We start from the raw sequence: 13,160 nt of genomic DNA on the forward strand, positions 1-13,160 counted from the left end.
CCGATCTGTCGGGATTGGGTGAAATCAGACCAAATCGAACTAGTGTATGGGCGCCTTTTAGTTTCAGGTTATAAACACAAGATTGAATGTATTCTGTTCTAACTTTATAAGTTCTATTTGCACTTTTTCTAATGGCAGTGAGATTCCACCTCTCGGTTTGTTCCCCCAAAACCATATTAACTATAAAACTATGCTCGGTCTTCATTTTGACAACGTTTTCTGGGAAGTAGAGCCAGCTGGATAACTTGTGCCATGATTCACACATTAGTAATGTGAAGAATCTAGACGGGCTACTACATTACTCTGTTATACTTGACTTGTTGTCCAACTTTACAATCTATTTTCTAGTAATACATAACAAGAAAGAGATATGTATAGAATGCGCTGGAAACAATGTATATATAAAAATGAAAAATATTTATAATTATATACCTTAGTACTATAAAAATTACACTGGGCAGTGGTATGGAAAATATATATAAAATACAAATAATACAAATAAATAATAGATCTACAAATGGAGCTTGTCTAATGTTTGCAGGGGCTGGCGATTCTATCGCAAGCGTCCGGCTCCCGCCAGGGGCACGCGTGCACTAGACGCTCGTGCGCCCCGTGGCGACGGATCTAGTCCCGGGTCCCTGCCGCCTCCCCCGGTGTCCCTCGCCACCCCACCGTCCCCCCTAACCCTGCCCGTATCCCTGAAACGGAGATGGGCAGGGACCCGCAGAGACTGGGACGCACGTGCGTGTGATATAAAGGAGTTAGTTATGTCCCAAAGCATCTACACTTCTGTTGAGGGGGGGGGGGGGTGTATAATTGGTAGCTATGTCCACTCTGTGGGAAATGGAGGTATGTCCTCTTAATTTCCTTGTCTGGCCAGACACAATGGGTTAAAAAATTAAAAAAGGAGAGTCCTCCCTATACCTGCTTTGTAAATCGCATGTGCTTCCTTCCTTGTAGCTGTATTGGCAATAGTCCAGTGTTGCAAGCTCCCAGACACAGTTATTTATATAGCGCACACAGATTCCGCAGCGCTGAACAGAGAATATTTGAACATTCACATCAGTCCCTGCCCCAGTGGAGCTTACACTCTATATTCCCTACCACATGTACATGCACACAGACATTCTAGGGTTAATTTTGTTGGAAGCCAATTAACCTATCTGTATATTTTTGGATTGTGGGAGGAAACGGGAGTACCCGGAGTAAACCCACGCAAGCACGGGGAGAATATACAAACTCCGCACAGTTAGAGCCATGGTGGGGATCAAACCCATGAGGCAGTAATACTAACCATTACACCGTCTGTACTGCCCAGCTTTAGGTTTCTGGTGTGTGGTTAAATGAGCAGCAGTCTGGTATGACAAGGTTCTTGGAAACTCCTTGCAGGTATAAAGGGTATCTCCAGGTGTCACAAGAGAGGTTGGTCGCTCAGCAGAAAAAATGTATTCAGATGACGCGTTTCCCCCAGTCCTTAGGGACTCGGCGGCTTCCTCAGATAGTGAGCTAGTAATACATAGCACAGATTCTATTGCATATTCCTGCTTTCAAAGTATTATTTAGTTCCTATCAATAAATGATGAGTTCCCTTGGCAACTTCAACTTATTCTTGGCCACCAAATGAAAATGGGTATGGGTCATAGGGTCGACTATAAGAATGTCAACTATTGGTCAACAGGCCGTAGTTCGACATGGCTTACTTCAAAAGGCCAACACAAGCATTAGAAAGAGGATTGGGTGAGATCTGCACACAAGTGGGTAAAACCTAATTCGTGGGGTTGGTTCCGCTATTTTATATTGGTTTATAGCGGGGGTGCTATCCTGTCAACTAGGTTTGTATAGTCAAAGAAAAAGAGGAAGGAGTAGTTGTGGCGGATGCACACCAAAGAGGATACAATTTTTGTAATTATCTTAGGAGTTTGTTCCAATTTAATTTTTTAAAAAGTGGGGAATCCTATTAATCTTTAATAGCAATTTGGATTCAGGAATTCCCTACTGTAGTTGCGAAATCAAAAAGATGGTAAAATATTATACATACAACATACACATACATGACAAGTGCAAAAGAAATTTAAAGAGTAGGTGCTCAATAGACTTAAAATGTAGGTAGAAGGGGCTGATAAATCTGGTGCTGGTTCCAGACTTGGGGTGTTATCTCCCAGGGTAAATATATCCTGTGCAAACATACCCTGGGAGATAACACCCCAAGTCTGGAACCAGCACCAGATTTATCAGCCCCTTCTACCTACATTTTAAGTCTATTGAGCATTGCTTTATTTTTACACTGCAATATAGATCTCACTTTGAAGTAAAACCCCACCCAAATCTAATTCTCTCTGCGCATTTTACATCTGCCCCACCTGCAGTGCACCTGGTTTTGTCCATTTGAGAAGGAATTTGCCTCTGCGAGTGAACCAGAATAAGGCCCATTGGGTGATATTCAATTGTCTAAAATGACAGGAGATCGTAGGGCTATATATAATTGTTTTCTTTTTGTGTGCATATCGCGCTCATTATGGTCAGGTTTTGCGGCACATTTCAGCTCACCGCCCCCGGGGATAGTAAGCTGAAATGCTGGTGAAAAGCAATTGAATACCACCCATTGTGTTTTTGTTTCATTTTAAATAATTACATTTGGTTTTTCTTAAAGTCATTGTCAATAAACTATATCCTATAGATATGACTATTGTGTGATTTATTTGTGAAGCTTTGTTATACCTTCAGTGCAACATGATTACATTTTGTTTATTTATATTCTACATTGTAGTTAGTTGCAGCAGTTTGTGGACATAGCGGCACCTGTTTGCGCACATAGGATTATTTATTCATACTGTTTTGACTGGACAACTAGAAATCTTTGCACAATCAGCATACAGTGCTGAGCTTCTAGTGAAGAGACCTGGAATAGAACTTGAATGGAATGGGGCCTACACCCAGGGAAATGCGCAATCTGAGAACGCTCAGAATCCTCAGATCACTTGGCACACAGCGCTGCACAACGATGTGCCGCTGAGCGATCTGTCAGGGCCAGTGTTCTCTGTCACCGGCATGACTGCGCACTCGCACAATGCACACCTGGGACGGAGATGCCGCTGAAGAGGATCCCGTAGGCCACCGTGGACATCGGGGGATGAGGTAAGTATGAAAAAAGGGGGGGGGGGGCAAAAAAGACCCAAAATATTCTGAAAAGCCACGGTTTTCGGAATTCGGTTTTTGGAATACACTGATAAGGGAGACCCGACCTGTACTTAAAAACAATTGGTTTTTAATAAACACAAAAATGGGTTATATACATAAAAGATAATTCCTGGCCGTGTTTGACAGCAGAAGCTGATTGATGTAAGAAAGCTCCTGGGTGCTATATAGGGGTCTCTCGCATTGACACCATAATGCTATGGTAGCAGCTAGTTTCCAGGCTGTGGATGTACCTTAGGACCACATGACATGATGGAACATACCATGTGACCAGTGACAGCAGCAAGGTCGGTGGAACACTAATTTGACTATCCACGTCACCATCTATTCCTTCTAGAAAAACGTGGCGAGCAAAGTGAGCATACGAGGGTACAACTCTGAGTGTCCGTTGGAAACTTTCTTACTCCCCCTGCCCTCCTGGCTTATATGGTATGTCCCGTCAGCTGAAACATCTACTGCATGGGATCTATATCCAACCATAATGCTACAGCACTGTGCCTGATGCAGTTTGTGGTCCTACTTTCTACACTCTAGAATAGGAAGAGTCTGTAATTTGCACATGATATGAGCAATAACTAGCAATAGATGGTAAGGGAAGTAACTGAACAAATTCTAGTTTGCTACTCTTGAGCTCCCCTCGTCCTTTCCATACCAGCAGCTTTTATAGGTTGTGTCTTTGGCCCTTATTCAGATCTGATCGCAGTACAAATTTGTTCTCAGAATGGGCAAAACCATGGGCAACGCAGGTAGGGCAGATGTAACATGTGCAGAGAGAGTTACATTTGGGTGGGTTGTGTTGAAACTGAAATCTAAATTGCAGTGTAAAAATAATGCAGCCAGTATTTACCCTGCACAGAAACAAAATAACTCACACAAATCTAACTCTCTTTACACATGTTACATTTGCCCCACCTGCAGTGCACATGGTTTTGCCCATTTTGAGAACAAATTTGTACTGTGATCAGATCTGAATAAGGGCCTTTGTCACTATAAGCTTTGGGGTACCATACCTCCCAACTGTCACGATTACAGCGGGACAGTCCCGATTTTCGGGTCCTGTCCCGCTGTCCCACCCGCGGCAGGCATTGTCCCGCTGCGGGGGGTGGCAGTTGGGAGACCCCCCAATCTAATAGAATAGACGCTGTGCGCATGCGCACAGCGTCTATTCTCGTATGAAAATTAGGTTACGGCTAATTAGCATAAGCTCATTTGCATACGCCCCGCCCCCTTTTCGGGCGAGTGTCCCTATTTCCCCAACACAGAAGTTGGGAGGTATGGGGAACTGCTTGCTATTTGTGAAAGACACAAGAAATACAATACTACAGTATTAAAGTCTAACTGCACCCAAAACTAACCTTCAGCCATGGGTGGAGTTCCAAAGGTTAACCAGCAGATGATCATCACCCTCTGTAGCCAGGAGTGAGGAGTCGTCATCCCACCGGCATCTGTAGCAGCCAGTGGAGGAAATCCTTCCTTCTGTCTGCAGCTTGAGATCAATAGACAACACACTGCCAATAGGAGGAGAGGCTAATTAACCCCTTCCCGACATTTGACGTACATTTACGTCATGGTCGGGATGTACTTCCCGACACATGACGTAAATGTACGTCATGACTTCAAAGTGTCACCGCGTCTAGAGACGCGGTGACAGAGGGACGATGTCTGCTGTCCCTGACAGCAGACATCTTCCCTCATTGCCCAGGGGGGAGTGAGGGGTGGGTCCATGTACAAGTTATTTGCTTGGTCGATCTGCCCCCCATAAATATGGCACCGGTGCAGAAGTTGGCAAAGGCTGTCACCATGCCATGGTTTTTGCTGTCTTCACATGCACCATATTGCCAGTGATTTCTTTGGAAATATAGCACAGGGGTATTTTTTCTTGCTATTTTCCTGGAATTACAGCGGTTGCTGTTTGGACTTTAATTAATCTGGGTGCACCTATTCTAGATACGTCACTGGGAGTAACTAACCTTTGTTTAGACTGGCATGGCCAATACTGCCAACAAGTGTAGGCATAGCTTTCCCAGGCCATAGCAGACACAGAGAACTGCAGTCTCAGGTGTATCACTGAAACTTGGACAGGTGTGGACCATTATACCACTTTCACATCGCAAAGTGTAGAATTGCGCCGGGACTTTGAAATGGCTCAATCTCGATGTAACCCTGCATTTTGCTCTATTCAGACCCCTTCAGCGACCTGGTAATATTGCTGTGTCGCTGATGTCATGCGGGGGTGGGAGAGGAGGAAGTGCTTGGAGCAGACGCTGATCCAAGCACTGCCTCCTCCATCAGTGTGAACGGAATCCAAGTTGCGCCACCCAGTTAACCCGTTCACACTGCCCAGCAGCCCGGTAAGAACCCTTCTTTTTTATTGGTTCGAGATGCCGGGTTGCTGGACCCAGTAAGCCCTTTCAGATCGCACCTATTACCGGGTCCAACCGGCATCAACTCTGTAATTAGGTGCGATCTGAAAGGGGTATTAGTTGGCCAGTGTCTAGATACAGTCCATGGATCAACACCAAAAGGTCAACATGGTCAAAATGAAAAGGTCGACCTGAGTTCTTAAACATTTTTGGTGTCATTTACAGCAACTGTTAACATTTACCATTGCATTCACAAACTTTTTATCTTTTTGGTGGGGGATTTTTTTTTTCTGTTTTTTATTTTTAGTTTTTTTTTTTTATTGTTATGCTTGTCAGAAATTAAATAAAACTTCAATCTTTGTCATCACAAATCACTAAATGCAAAGATCATTTTGTTTTACTTGTTATTATGTTATACCTTTTTGTAATATAGCGGGTTACCCAATAACAAGTTTAAATGGTGTTACACATTATTCAGCGGGACGCAACACTATTATCTTATTTTTCTCTCTGGCATCTAATTGTTATATTAAAATGTAGTTTCCAAATAAGTAATATTCTTGGCACAAATCAATAAAAACATTTTGAAAAGCCCAAATTCAACAGTGCAGGGGGAGGGGGGGGGGGGGACTGTTAGGTTTCACCTACCTAATTGCTGACAGTGTTGGATCAGCAGCTATACAGTTGGCATGGGAGTCTCCGATGAAGATGTAGGTCCCCATATATGATAAAGCATGGATACATGTCTTCTATCACTGGAAGCCTTATACATTTTGAGTAAATAAAGCATTTAAGTGCAGACCACATACTGGTGTAAGTACTTCTCAGGACGATTGGCTGCTGTGCTGACCTAGTGGACAGTTAGGTAAACTATACACAATTAGATCAGCTTTCCCAATCAGTTGCTTGATATGCTGGGCCCAACATCACAACTGGTTGGGCATCTGAATTGACCCACCCTACGGTGATGTTAGTGTTGGTGGCTAGTGTACAGGATGTCTGTGGGTCTCCCATAGATATAATAAGGGTACACACCTGCCGATGAACTACAGATACTGTATATCGTATCATAGATAGAAAGAACAATGCGTATTTCTAATGTGTACAATACTTGGTTTTAGCGGCTGGTTGTGCAAGAGACTAGCGACTGGTTTACTGAATGATTTGTCAACTATATGGTGCAGATTTGTAGAAGTGGTAACAATTAGATTAAATATTTGAATGATAAATTTCTACAACTTCTGTAAAACAAACTATTGCAGCTAATACCATTAGTAGTATGTAAACTGTATTGTTTTTACAATCAAGTATTAACATAACAATAATTGACTTAAAAAAAAAAAAAGAATTAAAACAGCACCTTTTTATGTAAGGGCCTTATAAAGTAACTATGGGGAAGATGATCATGGGAAGTAAAATAGATTTCTGCTATATTAAGAAATGAATATATCTGTGTTTTTCCAAACTGTGTGCCGTCACACCCTAGGGTGCTCCGGGCAGTTGCTGTGATGCCCTAGGTTTGGGGGTCCAGGACAAATTCAATGATCTAAGTGACAGACAAAACCAGTGCTGGTCCTCAGCTTTCGCCTGTGCTCGATCATAGATATCACTAAAACCTGGACAAAAAGCCCCATACACACTAGATGGCTTTTTAAAAGAGATAGCGCAGAAGGGCCCTAAAAAAAAAAAAAAGTCTAGTGTTTTACGCTCAGTATCGTTTACGATGCACACTCCTACACATTGTTAATGGCCACCAACCCCCAGCGTCTAAACATGCAGGTCCATTTTGGATGCATGTTCAGTGGGTTTCAGTGACCTCTCTGAACAATATCCTTTACCATTATGGTTCAGTGTGTATGCTCCATTGTCCATCCACAGCCGTTATCATTGACTATATTGGCTGTGGTGCAGTTCTAGTTTAAACGGCTTTAGTGTGCCTTGAGGAACAAAGTTGGGAATGCCTGGTCTTACTTGACCATATCGGCTTTGGTGCGGGTCTAGTATGTTCGGGGCTTTAGTGTGCCTTGAGGAACGAGGTTGGGAATGCCTGGTCTTACTTTAGTATATCGTCTTCGATGCGGGTCTAGTAGTAGTCTGTATTTTTGAGTAATTAAATCTTCAAAGACTTTTTTTTCACAAACATAACAAAGTAGCTAAATACTGATATTTTATAAAACCCAGGAATACATAAAACACCTCTCCACATAATGTACACCACCGGTAGTCTGGCATTTATGTGGTATCAGCGGCATCCACAGCTGCCTTCTGTAGCCTACTTCTAAAGTCCCCATACATATAGCTGAGGTTATAGCATGCAGCCTCGCAACTCCCCCCCCCCCCCCCCCTTCTTGCAGCAGTGACCATCTCCGAATCTGATCTCATATGCACAGAGCTGTGCATCAGATCGGCAGTAAAAGACATAGGGGGCCAAATGTAATAGGGTGCAAGTTTCAGAAAGTGAGAGATTTTGGGAGAGTTCCATGTTTTTTAAAGCAGCAATCAATTACATGGCAAAATCAACCTGGTTTTGCAGTGTAATTGATTGCTGCTTTAAAAAAAACATGGGAAAACTCTTCCAAAATCTCTCACTTTCTGAAACTCTCACCCTATTACATTTGGCCCAGGATTTTACATTTTTCACTCGATTTATCAGGCCGATGCGTCGAAACTGTGTGAAAATCGCACTAATTTATGGTGGCCTTAACACCCTCCATGCATCGCTTAACTTTGCTAACCCAAGTGCTTTCCCGGTTCTGACTGCACCAAACCAAATATGGACAATCTTCTTTCTAGTGAAGCTGCAGCTGTTGGCATCTGCTCTACTGAGTCTGCTACCATAATATTTTCATTGCCAGCTTCAGTTTCTGATCCTATATTGCCCAGTGTGTCCACCCACGTGCGTTATTGTTCACTATATCGGCTGCAGTGTGGGTTGCCTGGTATGAATGTGCATTATCCATCAATCTATTGGTGTCCATGAAGACACAACATCGTGGTGGAGATGCTTTTGCTTGGAACCTGACCAGTGTTGGTAGAAGGGTAGTTGAATGTGGATTTCCGGTACTTGTGGACTTTCACGGCTCCCATCGCATGCCATATGTAGTGGCATGCGATTTTTGGCGTTTTTATGCATTTTAAAAAATCGCATGTGATCACATCGCATACGATTTTGAACAGAAATGCATCCAAATGCATTGAAATTTGTACCAAACATGTTCAATGGCCCCCAAATGTCATTTTTCAGGCTGTACCACCCCCACTATCAACGCGAACCCGAAGCGTGGCGAGCGCAGCGCGGCGGTACGCGTCCTACGACCTTTTCATACCCCCAGTATCCACGTCGGCGAGCGCAGTGAGGCGAGCGGACACCTGTGAAGCCCGCGAGGGGACGCGTATACCTGTGAAGGTATCCGTGTCCGCTCGCCACGCTTCGGGCATGGTGGCTCGCTGCGCTCGCCACACTTTCTATTCTCGACTCCACGCCGACATGGATAGTGGGGGAATGAAAAGGTCGTAGGACGCGTGAGACCTGTGTCCTCTTCCTATTACTTTATTTCCTGTGCAATAAGAACTGTGAGTGCCTCCAAACTTTTGAGATTTTATATATTTAACATGTAAAAATGAGTGTGACCTTCTGGGCGCTAGGCCATGCCCATTTTTGAATGGTTGCGGCTCTTTGTCTTAACAGGACAAATTATTTGGCTCTTCATCTCGGATGGGTTGGCCGCCCCTGTCCTAGCCAATTGCATGTGTGCAAAGAATTGCCCCATATTCAGTTATTTGGCCATCAGATACATATGACCAACAGGTACACAGGTGTAATGTAATTTTCACATTAGGGTTGTTGTTTAGTTTAGCCTGCTTATAAATACCTTTATATATTTTGGAATGTTGAACATTAATTATAGAACGTAGCAGAGCTTTATTCTCTGTCCATGTTGCAGTTCTGCAGCAGAGCATTGCGTCACTATCCGTATTCTAGTTATGCAGCAGAGCATTGCGTCACTATCCGTGTTCTTGTTATGCAGCAGAGCATCGATATCCTTAAGTTGCATTCACACTGTGCAATTTGAGCTTTTGGTTTTGACTATATAGTTAAAATTGGAAGAAAAGCTAGCACATATTGTACAGTGTGTTTGCAGCGTGCAATGCTAATGCTCGCCCCTGTGGAATAGTCATTGCAATAAGAAACTGTGCAGGCAAGCCAATAAAATGATAGTGGCTTTATTGCGCTGTTCTGGGCTTCGCGCTGTGTATATGCACCTTAGAGGTTAACAGCTTTTCTTCTTGTGATAACTACATGTAGGATTAAACCAGGAAAAGCCCAGTTAATATTTTACAATTAATATGTTGAAGTGGGTCAAAGTACAATACTGCTAATTACAATACAATATTTTAACTGCCTCAAGCAAAACATTTGTAGCAGACACCATACAAAACTAAGAGATTTGTGATTTCTGTTCAGTGTCGCAAACCCCTGAGCTGGGCTCTGATCTGTGTGTGATACACATGCAGTATCTGCTTCCTGAACAGTAGCCGGTGCTCTCAGAATGCCAATCACAGCCTATTGCATAATACTCTCCCTCTCCAAGGTCACTTGTTTTGTCCTTCTTTACTACTATTGGGGAAAAAGCAATATCATTAAGTCATCACTGTAACCTTCCCTGCATCCTTATGATTATACATTACAGGTACAATTTAATTATCAACCAGTTCATTTAGCACATCGTAACTTGCAACTACTGGCCCCATAAATTATGGCAAATGTATTTTTGTATGTTTATTTATACAGAGATATTTTATTTTAGTTCTATATAAATAGATTGCTGTATATATGTTATATATGTCATCTTGCGAGCAGGGCCCTCTGGGTAAAAATAGGCAAATAGGTCAGTTTTATTTTTTTTAAACAATGTTTTATTCCCAATTGTTAAGAAAAACACTGAATATACTGGCACTTTAAGTGACTGACTGTTAATTTTATATATCTACAGTATGCATATTATTATTACCAGTTATTTTTATAATGCAAACATTCCGCAAAGCTTTACAGAGAATATTAGAACACTCACATCAGTGCCTGCCCCAGTGGCGCTTACAAGCTATATTCCCTACCACATATACATGCACACAGACAGACATTCTTGGGTCAATTTTGTTGGGAGCCAATTAGCCCACCAATATATTTTGGGATTGTGAGAGGAAACCAGAGGAAACCCATGCAAGCATGGGGGAGAATATACAAACTCCGCACACTTAGGGTCATGGTAGGAATCCCATGACCTCAGAGCTGTGAGACAGTAATGCTAACCATTACACCGTCCGTGCTGCCCTCAATATATAAATACTGTATATCTATATACAGTATATAAATATATATCTATATATAATGTGTTGTGAATTATTCGGCACTCACTTCAAATCTTTTATTTGCACTGCACTACTGCACTTTTCAACGCACGTCCTGATGAAAAGACTGGTTAAGTCTTGAAACGTTGACAATGTTTTTTCATAAACTTCTCTGGACCATAAAAATGCTTTGCTTTTCAAGCCGTGAGAGAGCCACCTCCTTCTTGTGGACTCTGCAAAAGGTTTCAGGATAACAGCTTCTATCTATCTATCTATCTATCTATCCAATGTCAGTCCAACGTCAAAACAGTTATTTTTTTATAAAAGGTACTTATATGTTAGTTGGGCGCCCACTATAGTTAGTACGCTCATACCAGGGGCGGATTGGGAATTCAAAGCAGCCCGGGAAATATCTTGAAGCAGCCCAACGCCGGGGCGGGGGAGCTGTTGCGCGCCGGAGGCGCGCGCAATTTTTTTGGGGGTGTGGCCTAGCGAAATGGGGTGTGGCCTATTTCAACGAGGCCACACCCCATTTTTGCCGCTTTGGGGGACATGGCTAGCAGCTCTATGAGCTGCTGGCTATGTCCCCAGCCCCTCAGGCTGCAAAATAGGCGCATGGGAGGGGGGACACAGGGTGGTGTAGAATGCTGGAAGGGGAGAAGCAGGGTGGCTGAGGACGAAGGGAGGGAGGACGTACGCAGGGTGGCACAGGACGCATAGTGTGAGGGGGGGAACGCAGAGTTACAAAGGATGCAGGGAGGGGAGTCGCAAAGTGGTGGATGATGCAGGGAGGGGAGACGCAGAGTGGTGGATGATGCAGGGAGGGGAGACGCAGAGTGGCGTTGGTTGCATGGTGGCAGAGGATACAGGGAGCGGGGATGCAGGGTGGCGTAGGATGTAGGGTGACAGAGGGGAGACGCAGAGTTTATGGGTAGAGATAGGCTGCGGGAGTGTGTGTATGGTTAGAGCTAGGCTGCGGGGAGTGTGTGTATGGGTAGAGTAAGGCTGTGTGTGTGGAGGGGGAGTGTTTGGTTAGGGTTAGGCTATAGGGGGTGGTATGGTTAGGATTAGGCTGCCTGGGTGGGGTGTATGGTTAGGATGTGGGGTATATGGTTTGAGCTGTCAGGGGCGATGTAGTGTAGTGCAGTGTAGTGTACTGACCTTGCCCTTTGCACCTGCTTGAGTTTCATCATGTGGCAGGGAGTCCCAGTAACATCCGTGGCGGACAGCACGGCAGACATGGACACGGCGGCGGAAGACAAGGAAGCCTGTAGACACAGCACAGAAAAAATAGTGAGCTGGGAACTTCTACTTAGCGTTACCCACACACAGACATACTGTATATACACCAACCCCCCCCCCCCCCCCCCATCCGACACACACACATACTATATACACACACGCACATCCCCCCACAAATATATGTTTATGCACACATCCCTCCCACACATATACTGTATATGAACACCACACACACACACTGTATACGCACACATCCCCCCACACACATACTGTATATGAAAACAACCACACACTGTATATGCACACATCCCCCCAACACACATACTATATACACACATATATACTGTATATGAACACCACACACACACTGTAAACGCACACATCCCCCACACACACATACTATATACACACATATATACTGTATATAAACACACACACACTGTAAACGCACACATCCCCCACACACACACACACACATATATACTGTATATAAACACACACACTGTACACGCACACATCCCCCACACACACACATACTATATACACACATATATACTGTATATGAACACCCACACACTGTATACGCACACATCCCCCACACACACATACTATATACACACATATATACTGTATATAAACACACACACTGTAAACGCACACATCCCCCACACACACATATATACTGTATATAAACACACACACTGTACACGCACACATCCCCCACACACACACACACACACACATACTATATACACACATATATACTGTATATGAACACCCACACACTGTATACGCACACATCCCCCGCACACACACTGTATATGAACACCCCTCCAGACACTGAATATGCACACATCTCCCCCCCCCACACACACACACAGACTGTATATGGCAGTATATGCACACATATAACCCCCCACACACGCACACATATACCCCCCACACACACACACACTGCATATGAACCCCCCCATAAACGCACACATACACCTGCTGTGCTTGCTGGCTGCC

General features: G+C 43.8%; 1 protein-coding gene across 3 annotated transcripts in view; it reads left to right on the forward strand.

Moving 5' to 3' along the window:
* The window catches only part of PRDM2 (PR/SET domain 2), a 95,706-nt gene that overhangs the window by 43,754 nt on the left and 38,792 nt on the right, over positions 1-13,160 (forward strand). The gene's annotated exons all lie outside the window — the stretch shown is intronic.

The sequence above is a fragment of the Crinia signifera genome, chromosome 19, assembly GCF_055691185.1.
Source record: "Crinia signifera chromosome 19, ASM5569118v1, whole genome shotgun sequence".
In the NCBI taxonomy this organism is placed as follows: domain Eukaryota; kingdom Metazoa; phylum Chordata; class Amphibia; order Anura; family Myobatrachidae; genus Crinia; species Crinia signifera.